Source organism: Heterocephalus glaber, unplaced genomic scaffold, assembly GCF_053883595.1.
Source record: "Heterocephalus glaber isolate CG9 unplaced genomic scaffold, H.glaber_assembly_v1.0 deba00001730, whole genome shotgun sequence".
Lineage (NCBI taxonomy): Eukaryota > Metazoa > Chordata > Mammalia > Rodentia > Bathyergidae > Heterocephalus > Heterocephalus glaber.
In genome coordinates this window covers 469,388-496,395 of record NW_028258441.1, presented here as the reverse complement: position 1 = coordinate 496,395, position 27,008 = coordinate 469,388, and the positions used below count along the sequence as shown (strand labels likewise).

Below are 27,008 nucleotides of genomic sequence, written 5' to 3'. Positions count from 1 at the left end.
ACTTTGAAACTAGAATTCTATATTGGTCACATATAAGAACAAAACGTAAAAAGATATTTACAGACATAAAAGAACTCAGGAATTTTACCTCGCAGCTATCTTCTCTGGAAAAAAATTACTTGTGGATGTATTCTAACAATCATAGAAAGAGATCCAAGAAAGAAGAATACAGGGGACGTGGGAATCATAGACACTCATCCAGGAATGCAATGGGAAAAAAAAATCCTAAAATGACAGTTGTGCAGGGGAGAGACTTAGAAAGAGTCAGTATGTATCAAAACATTTAACAGGGCTGGGGATTTCGTTCAGTGGCACTGTGCCTGGCTTGCAAGCACAAGGTCTTGAGTTAGATCCTGGTTACCAAAAAAAAAAAAAAAAAAGAAAGAAATGCTAAAAAAAGCAAACTTCCTCAAAAAGTCATGGTTCATATATAAAACAATTTAAGATGTGACATGAGCATCTGGAGACATAGCTCAGTGCTTAGCATGCATGAGGCCCTGGGTTAAATCCAAAAATATAAATAAATACAGTAAAATAAAATATAACATGAGTAAGCAATTGGTGAAATGTCAAAAAAGAAAAACTAATTAAACTGGAAAGTTGTACTATTTCCTTTTGGGTGGCCCAGGTATAGGAAGATATAAGATTACATCTTTCCCAGTGCTCAAATGATACATTCTCTGTAGTGAATAACATTTACAAAATTGGGATATTTATTGACTTTTAGAATCAACCTATAAAGCACAAGAGATAAATATGAAGAATGGAATGTAAATACAACATAAAAAGTATGTAAACTTTAACAATGTAAAACAGATCAAATAACTGGCAGACATTGGAGGTCAGTTCCTCATTTGACAGAGTAGAGATAAGCATAAATGTAAGTTTAAGTATACAGCATTATGCAGAGGATTCAATATAAACAAGGCACTAACAAAGAGGACCAAGAGACCTAATTTCCTTATCTGACATGGTGCGGAATCAATACTGTTTGAAGAAAATGAATCAAGATTTTAAAGTACAAGCATCTTATCAAGAATTACAGAAATAGGGCCGGGGATTTAGTTCAGTGGTGCCCCTGCCTGCCTCGAAAGCAGAAGGTCCAGAGTTCAATCCCCAGTACCAAAAAAAAAAAATTACAGAAATAACCAATAAAAGAATAACAACAAAAAATCCCAGAAAAGGCCAAAAGAGGCTCAAGAATATCAAATAATACTCTGATCAGTAGGACTGGAGGTAAGAACAGTAAGATTCCTTGTACTTTTAATTTTGTTGCCTTCAGCAATAGCTAAGATCTTCAACTTGACTGAGTTGAAAAATGCCTAGGAAATTAATTAAATACACTTCTGGGTGTGACTGCGAGGGTGTTTCCAGAGATGACTGGCCTGTAGGACTACAAACTGAGGAGGGATCCCTGCCCCATAGGCTGGCAAAACGGCAGTATTCTCACACTCTCTCCAACCCCCTCCTTTGCCTCCATCCTCTGCCCCCAACCTTTTCCAGGATGCTTTTGTGTCTCCACAGGCCTAAAAGCAATAGAGTCAGCTGACCATAGACTAAAACCTCTAAAACTGTGAGCCAAGATAGACTTTTCCTTCTTTAAGTTGTTATTCTCAAGTATTTTGCTACAGCAACAGAAAGGTGGCTAATACCCCTCTTATATGGCTATTCCATTCAGTCATTCATTCCTTCAACAAAAACTTAGCATCTACTATTGCAAAAGGCATAATTAGGAATAGAAAAGGCAGAGAATATTCCTGCCCTCAAGAAAGGGAGATTGGGAGATTAAAAAAACAAGTAAATCCCTTCCCAAAAGGTGCAATGAAAATTATAAGACAAGATAAAATGAATGATAGAGCCTTGAGTGACTGGGAAGGCCTCTAAAGAAGTAAAATTTGGAGTCACACAGAACACACCGAATCAGCCCACTGCAGACAGGCAGGTCTGTGCACGCCCTACCGAGGTCCTGAGTCAAGCAGAAGATGCCGAATCACCCCGCTGCAGACAGGCAGGTCTGTGCACGCCCTACCGAGGTCCTGAGTCAAGCAGAAGATGCCGAATCACCCCGCTGCAGACAGGCAGGTCGCCCACACCCTACCGAGGTCCCCAGTCTTGCGGAACACACACCGAATCAGCCCGCTGCAGACAGGCAGGTCTGTGCATGCCCTACCAAGGTCCTGAGTCGCGTGGAAGACACCGAATCACCCCGCTGCAGACAGGCAGCCACCCGATTCCACACTACAAAGACACAGAGGACACCAGACCACCAGACCAAGGTACTGAGTCCCACTGTTCCCGGCCCAGAGGTAGGGGCTTCTGAGCCGTTGTCCCACTACTCCTGGTCCAGAGGAAGGGGCTTCCCGGTCACCATCCCTCCCCCTGCTCCCAGCCCAGAGGAAAGGGCTTTTGGGCCACCTTCTGTCCCGCTGCTCCTGGTCCAGAGGAAGGGGCTTCCCAGCCACCATCCCTCCCACTGCTCCCAGCCCACAAGAAAGGGCTTTTGGGTCATGATCCCTACCACTGTTCCCGGCCCCTGTCCCACCTCACCCAGCTGAGAGAAGGCAATCCATGCAGGCGCTAACAGCCCCCCGCCCCAGTCGAAATGAGAAAACATGTAAATAAGTCACAAAACCAGACTTCCATATCACCTACAGCAACCCCAAAGGGAAATGAGAGGGAACACTCTGATACTCAACCACCTGGACCCACTGAACTGGCAACAAAAGGGGATCTGGAAAAAATGAAATCAAAAATAATTTCTCAGATAACAGAAGAAATTGTGCCCCTAGTGCAAGACATGATTAATAAATCTAGAGAGAAGCTCAAGAACATGAAGGAATCCTAACATAAGAAACAAATGGAATCCATAAAACAGATGCAAATAGATTTCCAGGACATGAAAAACTCCATTGAAAGTCTACACAGCAGAATGAGCCAATGTGAGGACAGAATTTCAGATATAGAAGATAAGATTGCAATTAGTGACCAGGAAAAGAAAAATTGCTTCAAAATTATAAGGGAACATGAGAAATCAATCCAGCAGCTGCTAGATGATGCAAAGAAGAATAACATAAGACTAATTGGAGTCAATGAAGGAACAGTAGAGAGTGCAGATAACATAAAAAATCTCTTCACAGAAATAATGGCAGAAAACTTCCCAAGCAGGGGAAAAGAGCTTGACATACAGATAAGTGAGGCATATAGGACTCCAAATAGCCTTGATCAAAAAAACCCTACACATAGGCATATAATTGTAAAGATTCCAGAAACACAACAGAAGAACAAAATTCTCCAAGCAGTGAGAGAAAAGAAACAAATCACATACAAAGGAAAGCCAATTAGAATCACAGCAGACTTCTCAACACAAACCATCAAGGCAAGAAGAGCTTGGAGTGACATATTCCAAGCCCTAAAAGAAAACAGCCTCCAACCCAGATTGATGTACCCTGCAAAACTATCTTTCAAAATGGATGGAGAAATAAGATACTTTCATGACAAAGAGCACCTTAGGAACTTCGTGAATACCAAACCAGCACTCCAAAGAATTTTACACAATATCCTAGGAACAGACATTGAGGATCACAACCCCAGGAAGCAAAGCAGAATGAACCCATCTGGCATGACAAGAAATTAAATGTAAAGGAGGAGAACCCAACAAAAAGAAAAAGTCATGACAATGACAAGTCAATACATTTCAGTTATAACCATCAATGTTAATGGTCTCAATTCACCAATCAAAAGAAATAGACTGGCAGAATGGGTCAAGAAGCAAAATCCAACAATATGCTGCATACAAGAAACACACTTAATTCAAAACAAAACTCATAGACTGAAAGTTGAAGGGTGGAAAACAGTACTGCATGTGACAGGAAAGCGAAAAAAAGCAAGAGTAGCTATCCTCTTAGCAGATCAAGTAGATTTCAAACCAACACTGATTAAGAGAGATGAAGAAGGACACTACATCCTTGTAAAGGGAAGAATCCAAGAGGAAGAGATGACAATCATAAATATCTATGCACCAAACACTAGTGCACCCAACTATATAAAACAAATACTAATGGACATGAAAAGTCATACATGCACTAATACAATTGTAGTGGGAGACCTCAACACCCCACTGTCACAAATAGATAGATCAACTAGACTAAAAATAAGTAATGAAATACTAGAACTCAATCGAACTCTTGAACAAATGAACTTAACAGATGTTTACAGAGTCTTCCACCCCACAAAATCAGAATACACATTCTTCTCAGCTGCACATGGGTCATTCTCAAAAATACAACACATACTAACACATAGAACATGTTTAAGTAAGTGCAAAGGAATTGAAGTTATCCCCTGTATATTATCAGACCATAGTGCAATGAAATTGGAGATCCATAGCAAAAGAAACTCAAAAAATTTCATAAACACATGGAAATTGAACAACACACTTCTGAATAACCAATGGGTCACAGAGGAAATTAAACAAGAAATCAGACAGTGCCTTCAATTAAATGACAATGACAATACAACATATCAGAATCTATGGGACACAATGAAAGCAGTCTTATGAGGGAAATTCATAGCAGTGAATATGCATATTAGGAAAACAGAACGAGCCCAATTAAACAACCTGATGCTGAACCTCAAGCTTCTAGAAAAAGAAGAGCAGGACAACCCCAAAGCTCATACAAGGGAGGAAATTATAAAGATCAGAGGAGAAATCAATGCAATGGAGACTAAGAGAACGATACAAAAAATCAATGAAGCCAAGAGTTGGTTCTTCGAAAGAATCAACAAAATTGACAAACCTTTAGCCAACCTTGTCAGAAAAAGGAAAGAAAAGGCCCAAATCCATGCAATTAGGAATGAAAAGGGTGAAATTACAACAGAACCAGCAGAAATCCAGAGGATCATCAATACCTACTTCCAGAACCTATACGCCAATAAGATGGACAACACAGAAGAAATGGACAGATTCCTAGATACATATGAATTACCAAAGTTGAATGAAGAAGACCTAAAAATTCTAAACAACCCAATATCAACCAAAGAAATTGAAAATGTAAGTAAAAACTTATCACCTAAGAAAAGCCCGGGCCCTGATGGCTTCACTGCTGAATTCTACAAGACATTTAGAGAGGAACTACTGCCACTACTGTTTAAACTCTTCAATGAAATTGAAAGGGAAGCAATACTCCCAAATTCATTCCTGGAAGCAAGCATCACCTTGATCCCCAAACCAGAGAAAGACCCAACTGAAAAAGAGAACTATAGGCCAATCTCACTAATGAACATAGATGCAAAAATCCTTAATATGATACTGGCAAACAGAATGCAGAAGATCATCAAGAAGATCATACACCCTGATCAAGTGGGATTCATCCCAGGGATGCAGGGATGGTTCAATATATGAAAATCAATTAATGTAATACACTATATCAATAGAGCCAAGGACAAAAACCATATGATTATCTCCATAGATGCAGGAAAAGCATTTGACAAAATCCAACATGCATTTATGATAAAAACCCTACAAAAAATTGGAATAGATGATCTCTACCTCAAACTGATAGAAGCCATCTATGAAAAACCAACAGCCAATATCACACTAAATGGTAAAAAACTGAAATCCTTCACACTCAAATCAGGAACAAGACAAGGATGTCCGCTATCACCACTCTTGTTCAATATAGTTCTGGAAACATTAGCCATGGCAATTAGACAAGAGAAAGAAATAAAAGGAATAAAGATAGGAAATGAAGAAGTCAAATTGTCATTATTTGCAGATGACATGATACTCTATATAGAAGACCCCAAGAACTCCACCAAAAGTCTTCTAGACTTAATAACCAAATGCAGTCAAGTAGCTGGTTACAAGGTCAACACACAAAAATCAATAGCTTTCCTCTACACGAATGACAGACTCACTGAGAGAGAAACAGGGCAAATAATTCCTTTCACAATAGCATCCAAAAAACTGAAATACCTAGGAATCTTCCTAATGAAAGAAATCAAAGACCTCTTCTCTGAAAACTATGGCACTCTGAAAAGAGAGCTTGAAGATGATATCAGAAAATGGACAGACATCCCCTGCTCCTGGGTAGGAAGGATCAGTATAGTGAAAATGGCCATACTTCCAAAACTGCTATATAGATTCAATGCAATTCCAATTGAGATCCCAACAGCATACTTCATAGACCTCGAGAAAACAATCCAAAAATTCATTTGGAACAAGAAGAGACCCAGAATAGCAAAAGCAATTCTAGGTAACAGAGACATGGCAGGCGGTAGCACAATCCCCAACCTGCAACTATACTACAAAGCTACTGTGATAAAAAGAACATGGTACTGGCAAAGAAACAGTCTTGAGGACCAGTGGAACAGAACAGAAGATGCAGAAAGAACCCCAGACACACTCAGCCATCTCATGTTTAATAAAGAAGTCAAACACCCTCACTGGAGGAAAGATAGCCTCTTTAATAAATAGTGCTGGAAAAATTGGGCTTCAACTTGCCAAAGATTAAAAGTAGACCTATATCTTTCACCATGCACTCAACTAAAATCAAAATGGATTCAAGATCTAAATATTAAAATAGAAACTCTGAACCAGTTGGAACAGAGGCTAGGTAGAACCCTTGAAGACATCGGTGTAGGAAAAGATTTTATGAACAAAACCTCAGTTGCCCGTGAACTAGCACAAACAATCAACAAATGGGATCTCTTCTTATTAAAAAGCTTCTGCACAGCAAGAGAAACCACCAGCAGTGTGAAGAGACAACCCACAATGTGGGAAAAAATCTTCACCTGCTCTTCCTCAGACAAAGGTCTACTACCTCGAATCTATAAAGAACTTAAAAAGATCAGACCTCCCAAATTTAAAGACCCAATCCAAAAATGGGCATCTGAAATGAACAGACATTTCTCACACAAAGAAGTAGAAATAGCAAATAAATACATGAAAAAATGTTCAACATCACTGGTCATTCGAGAGATGCAAATGAAAACAATGCTGAGATTCCACTTCACTCCAGAAAGAATGGCTGCTATCATGAAATCAACCAATAACAAATGCTGGCAGGGCTGTGGGGAAAGAGGAACCCTGCTCCACTGCTGGTGGGAGTGTAGACTGGTGCAAGCACTGTGGAAATCAGTATGGAGATACCTCAAAGTATTAGGACTGGAAGTCCCATTTGACCCCGCTATTCCACTGCTGGGGATCTTCCCCAAAGAATTAAAAGAATCATACCACAGTGATATATGTGCACCCATGTTCATAGCAGCACAGTTTGTAATAGCTAAAACTTGGAAACAGCCCAAATGCCAATCAACTGGAGACTGGATAAAGACACTGTGGTTTTTTTATAAAATGGAGTACTACTCAGCCATAAAAAATGAGAAATGAGAGACATTTATAGCTAAGTGGATGCATATTGAGGCAGTACTCTTAAGTGAAATAAATAGAACACACATGTGTAAATACCGAACAGTTTCTCTGGTGTGAGAAACTGAAAGTGTAAATAAGGACTAAATGTATAATAGGTCATGTGAAATAGGAAGAAAAGGGGCAAAGGGGAAGGAAGTGAGAGGGCTAAGGGAAAGGATAGAAGGGAATGAGATTAATATGAGAAAATGGAAAAATAGGAACAAAATCTTTGTAAATAGGGAGGAATGGAGGGGTTGAAGGGAGGGCTGGGCAAGGGTGAAAAATAAGAACCAAGAGAGACTATGTAAAGGTGCAAATTTCCAATGGTGAACGTCATTATATTGTATACCTAAAATGTACCAATGATTAGAATGAATAATCAATAATGTAAAAAAAAAAAAGAAGTAAAATTTGAGCTGAAATGCTTTTTTGTATAAGAAAAGATACAGAATCTTGGTCTCTTTCTTCCCAGGAGGCTCCATTGCCCTTATGGAACTCTGTATCCCTCTTCCCCAGCAATCAGCTCAACAAACCAAGGAATTTGGGAAAGGCAGCTTTGTCAAATCACAAATATCTTGCTACAACCTTAGCTCAGGACAATGAGTGGCTCCCAGTCTGACATTTACTGAGAGAGCTTGATTATTCCAGAATAAGGTAGACCTGCTTCAAAGTGATTGGTTGGGAAATTTTCAAATGATACTTTCTTTCCCTAATATTTCTCTAACCTGTGTCCACCAACACCACTAAGAGACCCAGATTCAATTGAAGGGGGCCTCCAGAGAAAGACACTGAAAGGAAGCATTCTGTATAGGCACAGCTGTCTGTTTGTCCCTGAGAGTAAAGCCCACGTGGATGTAGGTTCTAAATCCACTATGATGCTACTGTAGCTGATTACCAGTGCTTTTTAGAAACACACAACATGAAGCACCTTGATTTCTGGTGGCCTGTAATATCCTCAATGTCCTGCACCTCACAGAGGAATGCTTTTGAATACATGGACGAAAAAAGCTAAAGAAGCTCAGTAGAGCTATTATACTGATCCCCAGTCACCAAGTGGGCCTAGGAGACATTCCTTACATTTCTTACATTCCCCACGGACTCTCCCAGTGTAGTCTTAGCATGCTGATTATTGAAGTCAACACTTTCCTGTGAATAGCGCATTTTTTGCTCTGGTTATCCTTACCTCATTCCACAGACACATAGTTGCAACATCTCCACAGGGAACCTAACCCTGTCACATCTGATGGAGACCCCAATTTGTGTAACAGTTCCAGAGGGTACACTTCCAATCCACTGTGTCCAAATTCACATGTCCCTGGGCCACGACAAGCTAACTGAGCAAAATCCACATAGAACATGTAAACTGGATTGTGGAGGAGATTTCTGGCTGTCATCACCTTGTACTAAAAACATGACTGGGCCACACGCCTCCCAAATGCCTACCACACTCTGTACCTATTTACTAGAGCACGCCTTTTCACAGTAATTGCAGCTTTAAACTTCATACCAACCAGCTGAATCATATACCTTTTCTTTTGGCAACAAATGCCAAGTACCCACCATGTACCAGTCATGGGACCAAATCTGAGGGTCATGGCTGCCTGCAGGCCACAAGGAGCCTTTGTATAAATTCAGAAAGGCATCCCTGCTCCAGACTAACACCTCTGCACCAGGGTACATGACTGGGCAAGTATAGTGAAGACTGAGTTTCAATCCTGTTTTGATTTGGATCTGAAGTGTCCTCCAAAGGATCATGTGTTGAGGACTTGGTCCCGAGTCTTTGGTGCTATGTGCAAGTGGTAGAAAATTTAGTAGATAGGGACAAGTGAAAGGAAGTTAGGTAATTAGAGGCATGCCCTTAAGAGAACATAGGGGCCCTGCCCCTTCCTGTTTCTTTCTTTGTTTCACAGTTTTCATGACCTACTTTGTCATATGTTCCCACCATGACTGTGCTGCCACAAGCCCAAAGCAACAGCACCAAGAGACCATGAGTTAAAACTTCTGAAACTGTGAGTTGAAATAAAACTTTTTCTTTCATAAGTTGATTTTATCAGGTATTTTGTTACAGCACTGGAAAGCTGATTAATACAATACCCACCCAGCCCTATCATCCAGATTCCCTTGTTATCTGAACATTTGTACCCAGATAGCCCATAGGGATTCAACAATAAAAAAGTCTTGTTGAGTATAGTGGGACATGCCTGTAACTCAACACTCAGGAGGCTGAGGCAGGAAAATTGCCTCAAGTTTGAGGCCTTCCTGAGCTATAGAGTGAGTTCAGAGCAGCCTAGACTATATACATACGACAGTGGGACCCTGCCCCCACAAAACAAAACCAGACAGTCTTGCCACTGACTGAAAACATTCTAGGTTCCCCCAGTAAGATCCATGTGATGCCTGTTTGCTAAAGATCTTATCTATCTCTCCACCTTTACTGTCTGCTCTGCCTGCCCCTAATAAATGTTTAGGGGCCACTCTTTGAGCCCAGTCACAATCCCAAAGATTGTGAAGTCTACCACTTTCACCTCCAGCTCCCCCCTTTTCATGCATATGCACCTTGTCTTTCACCATTTCTTACTTGACTCAGCTGGTCTTAACCCCAGCCTGCACCCTACATCCTTTGGGTCAAATATTGCCAAAATGAGAAACTCAAAAACACAATACAGGAGATTTTGGAACAAGCCACTATTTCCAATATTGATCCTACCCAACCTCATTTACCTGGCAGGAACTGAAAGGCAGGAGGGGCTCTTTCTTAGGTTGATCAGATCACCCCTAAATAGATAGTCACCATCTGTTTAGAGTGGCCTTTAGCGCCCTCTGCCTTGGCCAAAGACTGTTCTTTATATTTCATCCCTTGATTTAATCAGCTGAAGCAAAACCTAGTGAAGACCACTTTTGCCTTGATTAAAAGAAATCCACTACACCCCAGTCTGAAGCATTGGCTTTTCCATTTTTCACCAGCTTTCAAGGCTCCCCACGAGGAACACTGGCAGATGGGTAACTAATACATGTAAGAGTAAGGATTCAATGAAGTGGTCTCTCCCAAAGAAAGGGCAAGTTTGCTCCACATAAATTTCAGATTCTCTGCTTACAGCCGCAGAGAACAAAGCTAAAACCAAGCCAAACCAAACAACAAAAACCCCAGCAGTCTTTCATCTGCTCTGCATCTAGACAGTTGCAGAGGTCTGTCCATCAGGAGAGGATCCCTAGGGGTTGCTTGGCCTAGTGAAGCATAAACATTTACATTACCTCTCTTCTGCTGACAGAACAGTGAGAGGGAATGGCCTCATCTGGCAATTTAAAGCGACCCCACGCAGTCCCTCTAAAGCCAGTCTAAAGACTTGTGTAAGTGTGTAGGTGCCCTCACAGGGGCCTTAAAGTACTAGGATCTTGGACTCCTAAGTCAAACTGTCTGGGTTCAAATCTAACTCCACCACTTATGATCTCAACTACAAAACAAATCAAAAGCAAACAATAAAACCTGTGTGTCACAGAAAGCCCACAGGCTCTGGACACTTGAAGACCCAGTTTAAATCTTTGCTGTCTCACTCACCAGCTTTGTGACTTTCAGCAAGATCTTATGCCTCATTTTCCTCATCTTTGAGATTAAAATTATAATCATTCTATCTCAATGCTGTTATGAGGTTTAAAACAGTTGATCCATGGCCTTACCTATAGCAAGTGTTCACTAAATCTTAGGCATTATTAATATCCCATTATGAGTCTATTTCTCATCCCTGAAAATGAGAAGGTAACTAAAGAGAAGTGGCACTGCTCTTCACAGCATAGGAGGCCATCACCTCTGTGAGCTGAGGAAGGTGCTAGTAGGTTTATTTTCTTCTACACGATAATTAGACTGTATTCTCTCTGAGACAGGTAAGAAGCCCCTGGTGCTCTGTCTCTTCTCTCTCTCTCTCTCTCTCTCTCTCTCTCTCTCTCTCTCTCTCACACACACACACACACACACACACACACACACACACACACACGCACGCACCACCACCACCACCACCATCACCACCACCACCACCATGGGGGGATGGCTTGGCTTGCAGCTGTTGCACCCTTCCCCTTCACTTCCCTTTGCTCCTCCTCACTGCCCCCCACCAGTGGACTGGGACAGCTTGCTTCAGTGACCTCCCCAGCTATCTGGTGGCCACTTTTCTCCACTCCACTCCAACACAGGTGTAGCTCCACTATCAGGGCAGTGCCCCTCCCAGCTCTTGCCACTTCAGATGGTACTGTTGCCTTTCTGAAGAAGGGAGAGGGAACCCTGGTGTGGCTAAGATCAGGGAGGGAGGGATATGGGCCCATTATCAACAACCTCAATCCCCATAGCTATCCTTCCAGAAGATTACTTGGTTTCAGCTCTGCCCCTCACTGCATGGTTGCCGTGACACTTATAGCTGTCCTGGAGCCCTGCACCAATCATGGGCCTATACTTGGACCAATCACAGGCCTGCAGCTACTATATAAGCAGGAATCCACACACACTTTTCTCCTCCAGTGTGCTGCAGCACACACCCCATGAAAGACATACTTTGGTGTTCCTGTAAACCTGCTCATGATTTATTTCTCCCATAGTGTGGGCTCCAGAAGTCCTTGGGTTTCTCATCCTGAGTAGTGTAGACAGACCAATCATTTCAAAAGAAAAAGCAATAAATATTAAGGGCTGTTAGCACTGAAGAGCTCTAAAGACCAACAGCCAAGGAAGATCAGCAGCTGAGATGAGCATCCAGTAGAATCAACCTACAGCATCCAGCACAAGCCAGCACCAGAAGGCAGTGGCAGGCAGCAGCAGAGACCAGCAGCCAGCAGTGTCAGCTGTTGGCATCCAGCATTATCTGGTGTCATCTGGTAACATCAGGACTACTAGCAGAGCTGCACTTTGCCGATTCATAGCTTCTATCTGAATGGAACCAAAGAACCCTAACGCTGAAGAGATGTGTGCACTTGTGTTTCAACCAATAGTTAGCCCTTGGATACCAGGAAAATCAAGAAAGCATGTTTCTCTGTGTTGCCCACTGATGGGAAATTCTGGAAGGGGGTGACATTCAAACTACCAGAGCCTACTGTCTTAGTCACTTTTCTCATTGCTGGAATAAAATATCTAACATGCACAACTAAGAGGAGAGGTTTATTTTAGCTGGTATGTCATCCATAGTTGGCTGGTTCCAAGGCACAACAGCATGGTACAGAGACACAGCAGAAGAATAGCTGCTCAACATAGGGCAGTATGGAGCAGAGAGTGACGGGAGGAGTAGGAGGGAGATAAACCCTTCTAGGCTCCCCCCAGTGACCCTGCTCCTCTGACCAAACCCCACCTCCTAACAGCAAGTCAGCTATAAATCCTCATAATCCAATCATCTCCCAAGCCCCACCTATGAACTCACGAGGCTCTTGGGGGAAATCTAGATATAAACATAAGACCTACCCTAACCTGTCCTGCTGGAAGGCCAAGAGCAATATGCCAGGCTAAATGACTGGGATGTGGGCAAGAGATGGAACCTGGGGCAAAACCAAGCCCTATGAAGTGGGCATGGTGAAGTAAGCCTGTTATCCTAGCACTCTGTGAGGCTGAGGCAGGAAAATTACAAGTTTGAGCCAGCCTGAGCAACATAGCAACTTGGCAAGACCCTAGGTGCAATCCCTAGTACTGCAAAACAAAATAGAAGAAAAATAGACCAAGCCCAGTGAGTAGGGGGTGGCCAGAGCTTCCCTCCATAGGTTGAAAGAAGAGAAGGGTGAAGTTGAATTCATGGAACCAAGGGCTATAGCTCAGTGGTGAAGCACTTTGATAGTACACATGAGGCCCTGGTTCTATCCCCAGCATCACACATGCCAAGAAGAAGATGGAGAAGGAGAAGAATAATGAGGAGAAAGAGAACAAGAAGGAGAGCAAGAAAGAGAAGGAGAAGAAGGGGAAGGGAAGGGGTGGAGGAGGAGGAGGGTGAGGAGGAGGAGGAAGGAGGAGGAGGGGTACAGGAAATGGTTAGTAGCATTTTTTAAAAGTCCTTGTATGTGAAATTACCTTTAGTTATCCCCAACTACCCTGCAAAATCTGCACAGCTTTGGTGGTGATGTTGGGAGCATTAATGGAAAAGCAGTATAGAAGTGTGTAGCTTCCCCTCATTCAGCCACTAGTGTCTGTTTATCCTCTTTCAGAGGGGACTCTAGTGCTGGATTTCTGGAGGAGACCAGCAACAAATTGAGTGGTGGCCCATGTGAGCAGCAGGAAATTGTGGCTTCTAGACAAATGGCAGACCCTTCGGGGAACCCATGAGTCTACTCTGTACTTTGTTATCCAGACACTAGAAGGAAATGACTCATAAAGGAAGAACACTGGGATGACATTAGAACCACTGTGTATTTTTGGGTGTTACTTAACATCCCTTTGCCTCAGTTTCCACATCTGAAAACTGGGTATAATTATAACATTTAGCACATAGGATTGTTACGAGAATTAAATGAGGTAACAGTGGTAAAACATTTAAATAGTGACCAATACATGTTAAGCTTAAGTGTTTATTAAATAAAAATAAACTTAGGAAGACAGAAATGTGGAATGACTGATAAATAACATTGAAAACACAGAGCCAAGCAGTAAGATTTGACCTCCTTGTTCAGGAAAGACACACTCCATCTACACCATACGAGTGCTCTAGCCAATAGAATGTGCCCTCCAGCAGGGAGCAGGGGTCAGGCACCCACTGTTCTCCAAGTTAAGCTCATTTCCCCAAAAGAGACTGGATTGCCCTGTGGTCTAATGCAGATTTGCACACTATCTGGCCAGAATACACAGCAGGAAGGTGATTCCAAGCCCAAGTGAGAGAAGACTTCCTTCTTGGGAAACCTTGCCCATCTGCGCAAAGATGCCTAGGCAAGGGTATCCGCTGAGACACTTCTTGTCACAGTGAAAAATAGCCAATCTACATGGCAGTCAACAGGGACTGCTGTGCCGACTGACAAAGGTTCAACTGAACAATGAAAGAAAGGAGGTCCATCTATATACTCGTTATGTATGCTGATATTTAGCTGCAATGTACTGTTCAATGAAATAAACAAGGAGTGAATAGCATGAATAATGTGCCCTCACCTGTGCGTTCATGTGTGAAAAGGATACACACACATGCACACACCCAATATGCTTGTATATAAAGCAAAAACTTGTAGAAAGATTTAAAAATGGTAACAGTGGTTCTCTCTGGAAAATGGAACTGTGAATGAGGGTGAAGGGTAAGGAGATTTTACTTTTCAGTTTGGGAGGTATATTTCTATTTTGGCTCATTTCCACACTAAAAAATAGCTTTATTCTGATTCTGTAAGTAATATATGCTTATTGGTTTTTTCATATTTTAACTCCATTTTGAAATAATCTCAGATTTATAAAAAAGTTGCAAAAGGTGCCAGATTCCCATGTACCTGCCTTCCCTTGACTTCCCCTAAATGTTAACATTAACATAAAACCACATACAATGATTCAACCCAGGGAATTACTATTGATATGACACCATTGACTAATCTATAAACTTTACAACATATTGTCAGTTGCCTCAGTTCTGATCTTTTTCTTATCCAAGATTAAATCCAGGATTCCACATTGTTTTTACTTGCTGCTCTTTTTAGTCTCCACAAACAGGTAGCTCTTCGGTCTGTCTTTGTTCCCCGTGACGGACATTTGGAAAAGTAATAGCTGTTCTGTAGAAGGTCCCTCTATTTGTGTTTGTCTGATGTTTCCTCATGATTAAGTTCAGGTTATGCGTTTGAAGGAAGAAAACCACAGAATTGATGCCGGATCCTTTAAGATGAGTCATCAGGAAGCATACAATCTAAATACGCCTCCTCGCTGCTTCTGTTGACCCCCAACTGTTTGGTAAAGGCTGTCTACTGGGTTTCTTGTCTTGTAAAGCTGCTTCTTTTCCTTTGTAATTAATATTTTGTGGGGAGATAGCATGAGATGATCTAAACATCCTGTTTCTCATCTTTGCCCACTAATCCTTTGATGATTCTTGCCTACAATTATTTCTGTGACATTTACCAAATGGTGACTTTCTATTTCCATCATTCTCTCTACAGTTATTAATTGGCATCCTACTGTGAGGAAGTACCTTCCTTTCTCCTTATGTATGAATCCAACACTTTATTAATATAACCGTGAACTTGCCAACAGAATGTATTGTTATAATTTTTAAGTTTCCTGATGTGGTGGGGAGAAATTATATCTTGATCTTTTAAGTTGCATTTCTTTAGTTACACATGATGTTAGGTTAAAAGGCCCCTTCATAGATCATTGTTTATGTATCTCTCCATTTTTCTATTGGGTTTTTTGAAATTTCATCCATCAATTTTGAAGAGTTCTTTGTATAGTCACAGTTCTTGACTTTTGTCTGTGATGCATAGTATACATATTTGCTTCTGTTGTCAAAGTATTTTTGTTCTATTTTGTTTCCTTTTTTTGGTGGTACTGGGGGTGGGACTGTGGATCTTCAAATTGAGCTACAGTCTCAGTGTCTCAGCCCCATTTTATTTTTTAATTTTGAGATAGGGTCTCACTGAGTCACTAAGTTGCCCAGGCCCGGCTCAAACCTGTGATCAATCCTCCTCCCTCAGCCTCAGAGTGCTGGGATTCCACCACACCCAGCTATCAGCTGGGTTTTTCTTTAACTTTGATTGTAATGGGGCTTTTTGTCATGCAATTTTTTATGTTGTTAAATTTATCAACATTTTTCTTTTATTGACTCAAACTCAGGACCTTGCGCTTTAGAAACAGGAGGAGGAACCACTGAGCTAAATCCCAGGCCAGACTCTAGCTTTTGAATCTTGGTTTAAAAGCCTTTCTCAGGCTGGGTGTGGTGGCAAACAACTGTAATCCCACCACTCAGGAAACTAAAACAGGAGAATAGCCTCGAGTTTCAGGCCAGCCTGGGCTACATAGCAAGACCCTGTTAAAAAAAAAAAAAAAAAGCTCCCAGAAGGAAGCTCCCCCGCCACCATCCCAGGCTCCTAGGGCAGAGAAGCTCACCTGGTCCCAGCACCCGGAATGAAGCTCCCTGCCTCCATCCCAGGCTCCTAGGGCAGAGAAGCCCAGCCAGTCCCTGCACCTGGAAGGAAGCTCCCCGCCTCCATCCCAGGCTCCTAGGGCAGAGAAGCTCACCTGGTCCCAGCACCCGGAATGAAGCTCCCTGCCTCCATCCCAGGCTCCTAGGGCAGAGAAGCCCAGCCAGTCCCAGCACCTGGAAGGAAGCTCCCCCGCTGCCATGCCAGGTTCCTAAGGCAGAGAAGGTGAGCCAGTCCCAGCATCTGGAAGGAAGCTTCCCGCCTCCATACCAAGCTCCTAGGGCAGAGAAGCTCAGCCGGTCCCAGAACCAGGAAGGAAGCTCCCCCACTGCCATCCCAGGCTCCTAGGGAAGAGAAGGTGAGCCAGTCCCAGGACCCAGAAGGAAGCTCCCCCACTGCCATCCCAAGCTCCAAGGGCAGAGAAGGTGAACTGCGTGGGTGCCAGAAGCACCCGCCCCCCCGCCGCCGTGGAAATGAGAAAACACATAAACAAGCCTCAAAAAGAGACTTCCAGATCGCCTACAGCAACCCATAAGGGAAACGAGATGGAACAATCTGATACTCAACCACCTGGACTCTCTGAACTGGCAACAAAAGAGGATCTGGGAAAAATGAAATCAGAAATAATTACTCAGATAACAGCAAAGATTTTGCTCATGGTGCAAGACATGATTAATAAATCTAGAGAGGACACAGAAAAAAAAATAGAGGATCTGAGGAATATGATGGAGTCCCAACATAGGAAACAAATGGAATCCATAAAACAGATACAAACAGATTTCCAAGAGATTAAAAACTCCATCGAAAGTCTGCACAGCAGAATGAACCAATGTGAGGATAGAATTTCACATATAGAAGATAAGATTGCAATTAGTGACCAGGAAAAGAAAAATTGCTTTAAAATTGTAAGGGAACACGAGAAATCAATCCAGCAGTTGCTAGACAATGCAAAGAAGAATGACATAAGACTGATTGGAGTCAAAGAAGAAAGAGGAGAGGGTGCAGATGACATAAAAAACTGTTCACTGAAGTGATGGCAGAAAATTTCCCAAGCAGGGGAAAAGAACTTGACATACAGATAAGTGAGGCATACAGGACTCCAGGTAGCCTTGATCTAAAAAAATCTACACATAGGCATATAATAGTTAGGATTCCAGAAATCCAACAGAAGAATAAAATTCTCCAAGCAGTGAGAGAAAAGAAACAAATCACATACAAAGGAAAGCCCATCAGAATCACAGCAGACTTCTCAATGCAAACCCTCAAGGCAAGAAGAGCTTGGAGTGATGTATTTCAAGCCCTACAGGAAAACAGCCTCCAACCCAGATTGATGTACCCTGCAAAACTATCTTTTAAAATTGATGGAGAAATAAGATACTTTCATGATAAAGAGCACCTCAGGAACTTCATGAATACCAAACCGGCACTCAAAAAAATTTTAGACAACACCTTAGGAAAAGACAATGAGGATCACAACCCCAGGAAACCCAGCAGAATGAATCCAAGATCTTCTTGCCTTGAGGGTTTGCATTGAGAAGTCTGCTGTGATTCTGATGGGCTTTCCTTTGTATGTGATTTGTTTCTTTTCTCTCACTGCTTGGAGAATTTTGTTCTTCTGTTGGATTTCTGGAATCCTAACTATTATATGCCTATGTGTAGATTTTTCTTGACTAAGGCTACCTGGAGTCCTATATGCCTCACTTATCTGTATGTCAAGTTCTTTTCCCCTGCTTGGGAAATTTTCTGCCATCACTTCAGTGAACAGTTTTTTATGTCATCTGCACCCTCTCCTCTTTCTTCTTTGACTCCAATCAGTCTTATGTCATTCTTCTTTGCATTGTCTAGCAACTGCTGGATTGATTTCTCGTGTTCCCTTACAATTTTAAAGCAATTTTTCTTTTCCTGGTCACTAATTGCAATCTTATCTTCTATATGTGAAATTCTATCCTCACATTGGTTCATTCTGCTGTGCAGACTTTCGATGGAGTTTTTAATCTCTTGGAAATCTGTTTGTATCTGTTTTATGGATTCCATTTGTTTCCTATGTTGGGACTCCATCATATTCCTCAGATCCTCTATTTTTTTATCTGTGTCCTCTCTAGATTTATTAATCATGTCTTGTACCATGAGCACAATCTTTGCTGTTATCTGAGAATTATTTCTGATTTTATTTTTCCCAGATCCTCTTTTGTTGCCAGTTCAGAGAGTCCAGGTGGTTGAGTATCAGAGTGTTCCATCTCATTTCCCTTTGGGGTTGCTGTAGGTGATCTGGAAGTCTGTTTTTGAGGATTGTTTATGTGTCTTCTCATTTCCATGGGGGGGGTGCTTCTGGCGCCCACGCAGCTCACCTTCTCTGCCCTTGGAGCTTGGGATGGGCAGTGGGGGAGCTTCGTTCGGGGTGCTGGGACCGGCTGAGCTTCACTGCCTAATCTCAGCTTCTTGAGAGACTGAGGAGGAGGATTCCAAGTTCAAGCTCAGCCTGGGCTACTTAGCAAGACCCTGTCTCAAAATAACTGTCCCTGAGTTATATATGTATATAACCTCAGAGGATCATTGGCTATAAGAAAAGCCTAAGAGTCATGCGGAACACGCCGAATCAGCCCGCTGCAGACAGGCAGGTCTGCGCACACCCGACGGTGGTCACAAGTCACGCGGAACATGCGGAATCAGCCCATGCCCAGGCAACAATCCACTGGACACCCTCCCCCCCGCTCCTCTGTACAGCCACCTGGTTCCACACTACAAAGACACAGAGGACACCCTACCACCAGACCACTGTACTGAGGTCCCGCCGCTCCCGGCCCAGAGGTAGGGGCTTCTGAGCCACCATCCCACTGCCTCTGGTCCAGAGGAAGGGGCTTCCCAGCCACCATCCCTCCCCCTGCTCCCAGCCCACAGGAAAGAGCTTTTGGGCCACCATCCCTACCGCTGCTCCAGGCCCGTGTCCCACCTCTTCCAGCTCAGAGGAGGTAATCCATGCAGGTGCCAACAGCCCCCCCTCCCAGTCAAAATGAGGTGTTTCCTAAATGTGTTTCATAAATAAGTCTCAAAACCAGACTTCCAGATCACCTACAGCAACCCCAAAGGGAAATGAGATGGAACACTCTGATACTCAACCACCTGGACCCACTGAACTGGCAACAAAAGGGGATCTGGAAAAAATGAAATCAGAAATAATTTCTCAGATAACAGGAGAAACTGTGCTCCTAGTGCAAGACATGATTAATAAATCTAGAGAGGAGCTGAGGAACATGATGGAATCCCAACATAGGAAACAAATGGAATCCATAAAATAGATGCAAATAGATTTCCAGATGAAAAACTCCTTCTCCATTGTTGATGGGAGTGTAGACTGGTGCAACCACTGAGGTGATCAATATGGAGATTCTTCAAAAAACTAGGATTAGAGGTCCCATTTGACCCAGCTATTCCCCTGCTGGGTATCTTCCCAAAAGAATCAAAAGAATCATACCACAGCAATATATGCACACCCATGTTTATAACAGCACAGTTTAACATGTATAAATACCGAACAGTTTCTCTGGTGTGAGAAACTGAAAGTGTAAATAAGGACTAAATGTATAATAGGTCATGTGAAATAGGAAGAAAAGGGACAAAGGGGAAGGAAGTGGGAGGGGTAGGGGAAAGGAAAGAAAGGAATGGAATTAATGTGAGAAAATGGAAAAATAGCAACAAAATCTTTGTAAATAGGGAGGAATGGAGGGGTTGAAGGGAGGGCTGGGCAAGGGTGAAAAATAAGAACCAAGAGAGATTATGTAAAGGTGCAAATTTCCAATGATGAATGCCATTATATTGTATACCTAAAATGTACCAATGATTAGAATGAATAATCGATAATGCAAAATAGGAAGAAAAGGTCCAAAGGGATAGGGGTAGTGGGTGGGGCAGGGGAAAGAAAAGAAGGGAAAGGAAAAATGATGAGAAATGGGAAAAATGGAAATAAAGTCTTTGTAAATAGGGAAGGGTGGAGGGGGTGAAGGGAGGGCTAGGAATGGGGAAAAAATAAGAACCAAGGTGCATCATGTAAAGGTACAAGTTCCCAATGAGAAATGTAATTGTGTTGTATACCTAAAATGTACCAATAAAAGAATTTAACAAAAAAAAATAACAGCACAGTTTGTAATAGCCAAAACTTAGAAACCAATTGACCATCAACTGGAAATTGGATAAAGATGTGGGTTTTTTTTTTATAAAATGGAGTACTACTCGGCCATAAAGAATGAGAAATTAGAGACATTTATAGCTAAATGGATACACATTGAGGCGATACTTTTAAGTGAAATAAACATGACATACATGTGCAAATACCGAATAGTTTCTCTGGTTTGAGAAACTGAAAGTGTAAATAAGGATCAAAATGTATAATAGATAATGTGAAACAGGAAGAAAAGGTCTAAAGGAGAAGAGGAAGTGGGAGGAGTAGGGAAAAAAAAGGGAAAGGAAAAATATGAGAAAATGACAAATTGGAAACAAAGTCTTTGTAAATAGCGAGGGGTGGAGGAGTTGAAGGAAGGGCAACGGAATGGGGAAAAATTAAGAACCAAGATATATCATGTACAGGTACAGATTCCCAATGATGAATGTCATCATTTTGTATACCTAAAATGTACCAATAAACTTAATGAAAAAGAAAAAACCATTGAAAAACATCAATACAGGGATACTGAGTCATACAAAGAGAAAGGTATGAGGAACTGTTGAGTGTGTAACAGGGGATTTAATCTTGCCCAATGAGTCCAAGTTGAGGAAGTAACACTTTACTGAGTTGTGAAAGATGAGTAAGGGTAGACCCCAAAAGGAATAGTAAGAAGAGCTATTTGACATCTCTGCTTGGCTATTTAACAGGCATCTTAACTCATTGAGGTCAAGCTGAACTCTTGATCTTCCTTATCCCCTTGACCAATCTGTTTCTCCTGCATTCCTTCCCATTTCATTCATGGCAAAGCTTTGGAATTATCCTTAATGCATCTCCACCACACTCCAGATCCAGTGCCAGCTTTACTTGAAGCTTGTGATGTTGTTTTAGCTTCAGAGACCCTCATATTCCAAGGCCCTGAAGAAGTCCCTAGGAATGTGGTGACATTGTCACATATTTTTATGAAATTTGGGTTAGACATTTTTGTTGAAGTCAGTGAAGATCACTGTCTCTTTCCACTACAAATATTCTTATATCACATTTCCCCTTTTGTTATGTGCTACTGGAGCTACTGTGGACATTGTGGGGATCCTGCTTAGGCGAAGCTGAGTTGGGGATAACTTTGGCGGGGCTTTGGTGAGACACACTGACGTGGTTTGTAGCCACTTCTTTGTATCCTGCCTGCTGACTCAGTGAAAGACTGACTCCCTGGAACATCCCACTGTGCTAATTTACCTGATGTTGTGACAACAGTAAAGGACCAGGAGTCATATCATGATATGAATTTATTCCATGGTAACTGGCACTGGAAACACAGGTAGTAGAAGCAACACAAGCTTTGAAATGTATGCATCCAGAAGGTAGTCTATGGGAAATTCTTCCAAAGTTAAAACTGTATGCAGAAGATTTGGTTCTTATTGATGTCTAGCTAAAAGTAGATTTTTCTCTGCTGTTAAGAACATACTGAGCAATGCAGCATACACAGTTGTAAGCGCTGCATATTCTTTTATCCTCAATGAGAGTTCCATTAAATAAAATTGATCAGAATCCTATGTTTATAGGGCACAAAGCTGTAGCTGTGGCATGAGCAAAGAGTATGTGTGTGAAGTCATGTTTTATGAATCCTGTCCTACAGTATCTGAGTCACCTTGCCATTGCAAAGTCTGCCTGATTTTTGTAAATTTTTCCTCATTTTAAGCACATATCCACTTTTGTGCTTTATTTTGTTTGTTTTTAAAGACCCTCAAAATTATGTAAGTTTCAGGTCCTATATATAAGTTTGGCACCTCCTCATACTCTCTACCTAACCAGCAAATTCAGATGGTTACACTGTCAAAACACATCTATAACCCAGCACAGCACACTGCCTGTATCTGACCTGCTCTGCTAGCTGCACATGTGCATCTGTGTCCACCATGGCCACCATCCAGCAGTTGGTGGGAAGATGGCACCTAGTAGACTGAAAAGTCTTTGAGGACTACATGAAGGAATTAGGAATGGGAGTAGCTATGTGAAAAATAGATGCAGTGTCCAAGCCAGGTTGTATCATCACTTGTGATGACAACAGCATCACTGTGAATACTGAGAGCACTCTGAAAACAGCACAGTTTTCTTGTACCTTGGAAAGGAAGTTTGAAGAAACTATAGCTGATGGCAGAAAAAAGTGGTTTGCGACTTTATAGATGGTACATTAATTCAGCACTAGGAATGAGATTAGAAAGAAAGCACAATACAAAATACTGAAAACTGGAAAATCAATGGTAGCCTGTGTCATGAACATCACCTGTACTCTAGTCTACAAAAAAATAGAAAAAGAAGACCTCTACATTGAAAACTACAGCACTCTGAAAAAAGAGATCAAAGAGGATATAGGAAAATGGAAAGACATCCCTTGTTCCTGGGTAGGAAGAACCAATATAGTGAAAACAGCCATACTTCCAAAACTGCTATATAGATTTAATCCAATGCTGATTGAAATTCCAACAATATATTTCACAGAACTAGAGAAAACAATCCAAAAATTCATTTGGAAACAGAAGAGACCCAGAATAGCAAAAGCAATTCTAGGCAACAGAGATATGGCAGGAGGTATCACAATCCCCAACTTGAAACTATATTACAAAGCTACTGTGATAAAAACAGCATGGTACTGGCAAAGAAACAGACCCAAGGAACAGTGGAATAGATTAGAAGATGCAGACACAACTCCAGACATACTCAGCCATCTCATCTTTGACAAAGGAGCCAACCACCCTCACTGGAGGAAAGATAGTCTCTTTAATAAAGGGTGCTGGAAACACTGGATTTCAACCTGCCACAGATTAAAACTAGACCCATATCTTTCACCATGCACTAAACTAAAGTGGATCAAAGATCTAAATATTAAAACAGAAACTCTAAACTTGCTGGAAGATAGGTTAGGGAGAACTCTTGAAGACATTGGTATAGGAAAAGACTTTATGAACAAAAGCTCAGTAGCACAGGAACTAGCACAAAGAATCAACAACTGGGACCTCTTCCTATTAAAAAGCTTCTGCACTGCAAGAGAAACCACCAACAGAGCTAAGAGACAACCTACAATGTGGGAAAAATTTTTTACTACCTGTTCCTCAAAGGACTACTATCTAGAATATATAAAGAACTTTAAAAAAAATCAGACTCCCCAAATTTAAAGACCCAATCCAAAAATGGGCATCTGAAATGAACAGACATTTCTCAGACAAAAAAGTAAAAGCAGCAAATAAACATATGAAAAAATGTTCAACATCCCTGGTCATTCGAGAAATGCAGATGAAAACAACACTGAGATTCCACCTCACCCAAGAAAGAATGACTGCTATCAAGAAATCAACCAATAACAAATTTTGGCAGGGTTGTGGGGAGAAAGGAACCCTTCTCCACTGTTGGTGGGAGTGCAGACTGGTGCAACCACTGTGGAAATCAGTATGGAGATACCTCAAAGAACTAGGACTAGCGGTCCCATTTGACCCAGCTATTCCCCTACTGGATATCTTCCCAAAAGAATTAAAAGAATCATACCATAGTGATATATGCGCTCCTGTACTTATAACAGCACAGTTTGTAATAGTGAAAGCTTGGAAACAGCCCAAGTGCCCATCAACTGGAAGCTGGATAAAGAAGATGTGTTTTTTTTATAAAATGGAGTACTACTCAGCCATAAAGAATGAGAAACTAGAGACATTTATAGCTAAATGGATGCATATTGAGGCCATACTCTTAAGTGAAATAAATAGGACACACATGTGTAAATACCGAATAGTTTCTCTGGTGTGAGAAACTGAAAGTGTAAATAAGGATGAAAATGATTAAAACAAATAATTGATCATTTGAAATAGGAAGAAAAGGTCCAAAGGGGTAGGAGCAGTGGGAGGGGAAGGGGAAAGGAAAGAAGGGAAAGGAAAAATTATGAGAAAAGGAAAAAATGGAAACAACGTCTATGTAAATAGGGAAGCGTGGAGGGGGTGAAGGGCACACAGGTAATGGGGAAAAAATAAGAACCAAGATACATCATGTACAGGTACAAGCACCCAGTGATAAATGTAAACATATTGTATACCTAAAATGTACCAAGAAAAGAATTTAAGAAAAAAAATAGAAAAAGATGCCATCATCACATTAGACAGGAAATAGCTGGGAGAATGAACAAGCTCAGTTCAATGAGCAAATCTCTATGCTGCCTGTTTTTCATTATTTTGTTAAATTATCTTTATCACAACCATTTTACATGTAACTATTTCAAAATGTTTAACCAGGATCATCCCTTTAACCATGGTCTATATCTATATATCAAACACATTTATTTACTTATACACATTTATCATATATTTATATTCCATAACCAACTTTTTCTCTGGCCCGACCTATTATCATAGCCTCCTGGCCAGTCTTCCTGTTCCCACTTCACCCCCATCTTTCCTTACAGTCTATTCTCAATGTAGCAGAGCAATCTTTTAAAAAATTAATTAATTATGTAACTTGTCTAATCAATAATCACTAATAGCTTCACATCTCACTCAGAAAAAAGCCAAACCCCACAGAGTGGCCCACCAGCCTCTTCAGGACCTGGCCCCTAGCTGCATCTTCAGCAACCTTTTCCTTCTGTGCTCACACTCATTCACTCCCTGAAGCCACACCTCTCTCTTCACTGTGCCCAACACACCACCCTCATAGGTTTGCACTGTCTGCTGCCTCTCCCAGAATGTTCTTCCCTCAGACATCCACATGGTTTATTCCTCCACCTCCTTCAAGTCTTTGCTGAAATATCACCTTCTCGATGAAGCAACTTTGACCTCTCCATGGAAAATTTCAAACAACCACCCTGCTCTGTACTTTTTTTTTTTTTTTTGCAGCACTGGGGATTGAAACCAAGGCCCTCACACTGAGCTACATACCCAGCCCTTTTTTTATTTTTTATTTTTTTATTTTTATTTTTTGGTACCAGGGATTGAACTCGGGACCTTGCGCTTGCGAGGCAGGTGCCGGAACCACTGAGTTAAATCCCCGTCCCCCCAGCCCTTTATTAAAAAAAATTATTTTTTGAGGCCCAGGGATTTAGCTCAGTGGTTCCACCTCCTGCCTTGAAAGCACAAGGTCCCAAGTTCGATCCTTAGCACCCCCCCAAAAAAAATTTTTTTTTGAGACAGGATCTTGCTAAGTTACTAAGTTGCCCAGGCTGGGCTTTAACTTGCAATCTTCCTGTGTCAGCCTCCCAGAATGCTGATATTACAAGTGCACATCACCACACCCAGCACTCTTCTGTACTCTTGATCCTTGTTTACTTTGCTCTCTACTTTTTTTTTCCATTGAACTCTCACCTTTTAAAACTCTATATAGTTTACTCATGCATTGCATTTATTATTGCTTATTTCTCTTCTCTTTCTAGAATGCAAGAGCCATAAACAAGGGAATCTTTATTCTGTTCACTGCTATATCCCCTGTACTTCCAACAATCCCTGACATCTGGTAGGCACTTGATAAATATTTGTTGATTGAAAGAATAAATTAATAAAGAACAGCCCTGGTAGAAGTAAAAGCTTATGCAGGATCCAGAGATGGAAGAGTATGTGACTTATTCATGGAAACTGGAGAAGTCTCATGTAGACAGATCTAAAGGAGAGTAACTCAGAATGAATCTGGCAAAACAGGCAGGAATCACAAGGTGAAGAACTCTCTAAACCAGAGTAAGGATATTGAATTTGAGAGCACCAGAAGTCCATGAGGAGTTGTAATCAAGGGAGAGATGTGCCTATAATTCAGAGAGCTCATTGACAGTAGTGTAGGAAGTGGATTAGGGCTGAACAGGACTGGAGGCAAACAGATTAGTTAGGAGGCTATTGAAATATTCCAGGCAAGAGGTGATGGTTTTAGGCCAGTTTGGGTGGTGACAGTGGAGAGAAGTAGGACGATAATGAAAATATTTAGGAAGTAGAATTAAAAAAAACTGATGAGAAAACAAAGCAAAAAGGTTTTTTATTGACACATAATACTTGTACATATTTATGAGATACAATTTATGAGTTATAATTTTTGGTTTATTTTTATTTAATTTTTGTTGTTGCTTGTTCTGTTTGGATTGGTTTGTTTTGTTTTTGGTGTTGGGGATGAAACCCAGGGCCTTGCCTATGTTTAGCTCAAGCTCTACCACTCAGCTATACCTTCAGCCACCAGTGTGATGTTTTGATTCACATATAAGTTTGGTAGTGATCAACTCGGGGTAATTAGTATATTCAGCACCTTCAACTTTTATCGTTTATTTATGGTGAGTACCTTCAAATTCCTCTCTTCTACCTACTTTGAGATATGTAGTGCATTATTTTTAACTATATTGATCCTTCTGTGTCATAGAACACCAGAATTTGT

At 41.4% G+C, this 27,008-nt stretch overlaps 1 pseudogene; it reads left to right on the top strand.

Moving 5' to 3' along the window:
- Positions 1–22,543: 22,543 nt before the first annotated feature.
- Positions 22,544–26,105, top strand: LOC101706034 (fatty acid-binding protein 5 pseudogene; annotated as a pseudogene).
- The last annotated feature ends 903 nt before the right edge of the window (positions 26,106–27,008 follow it).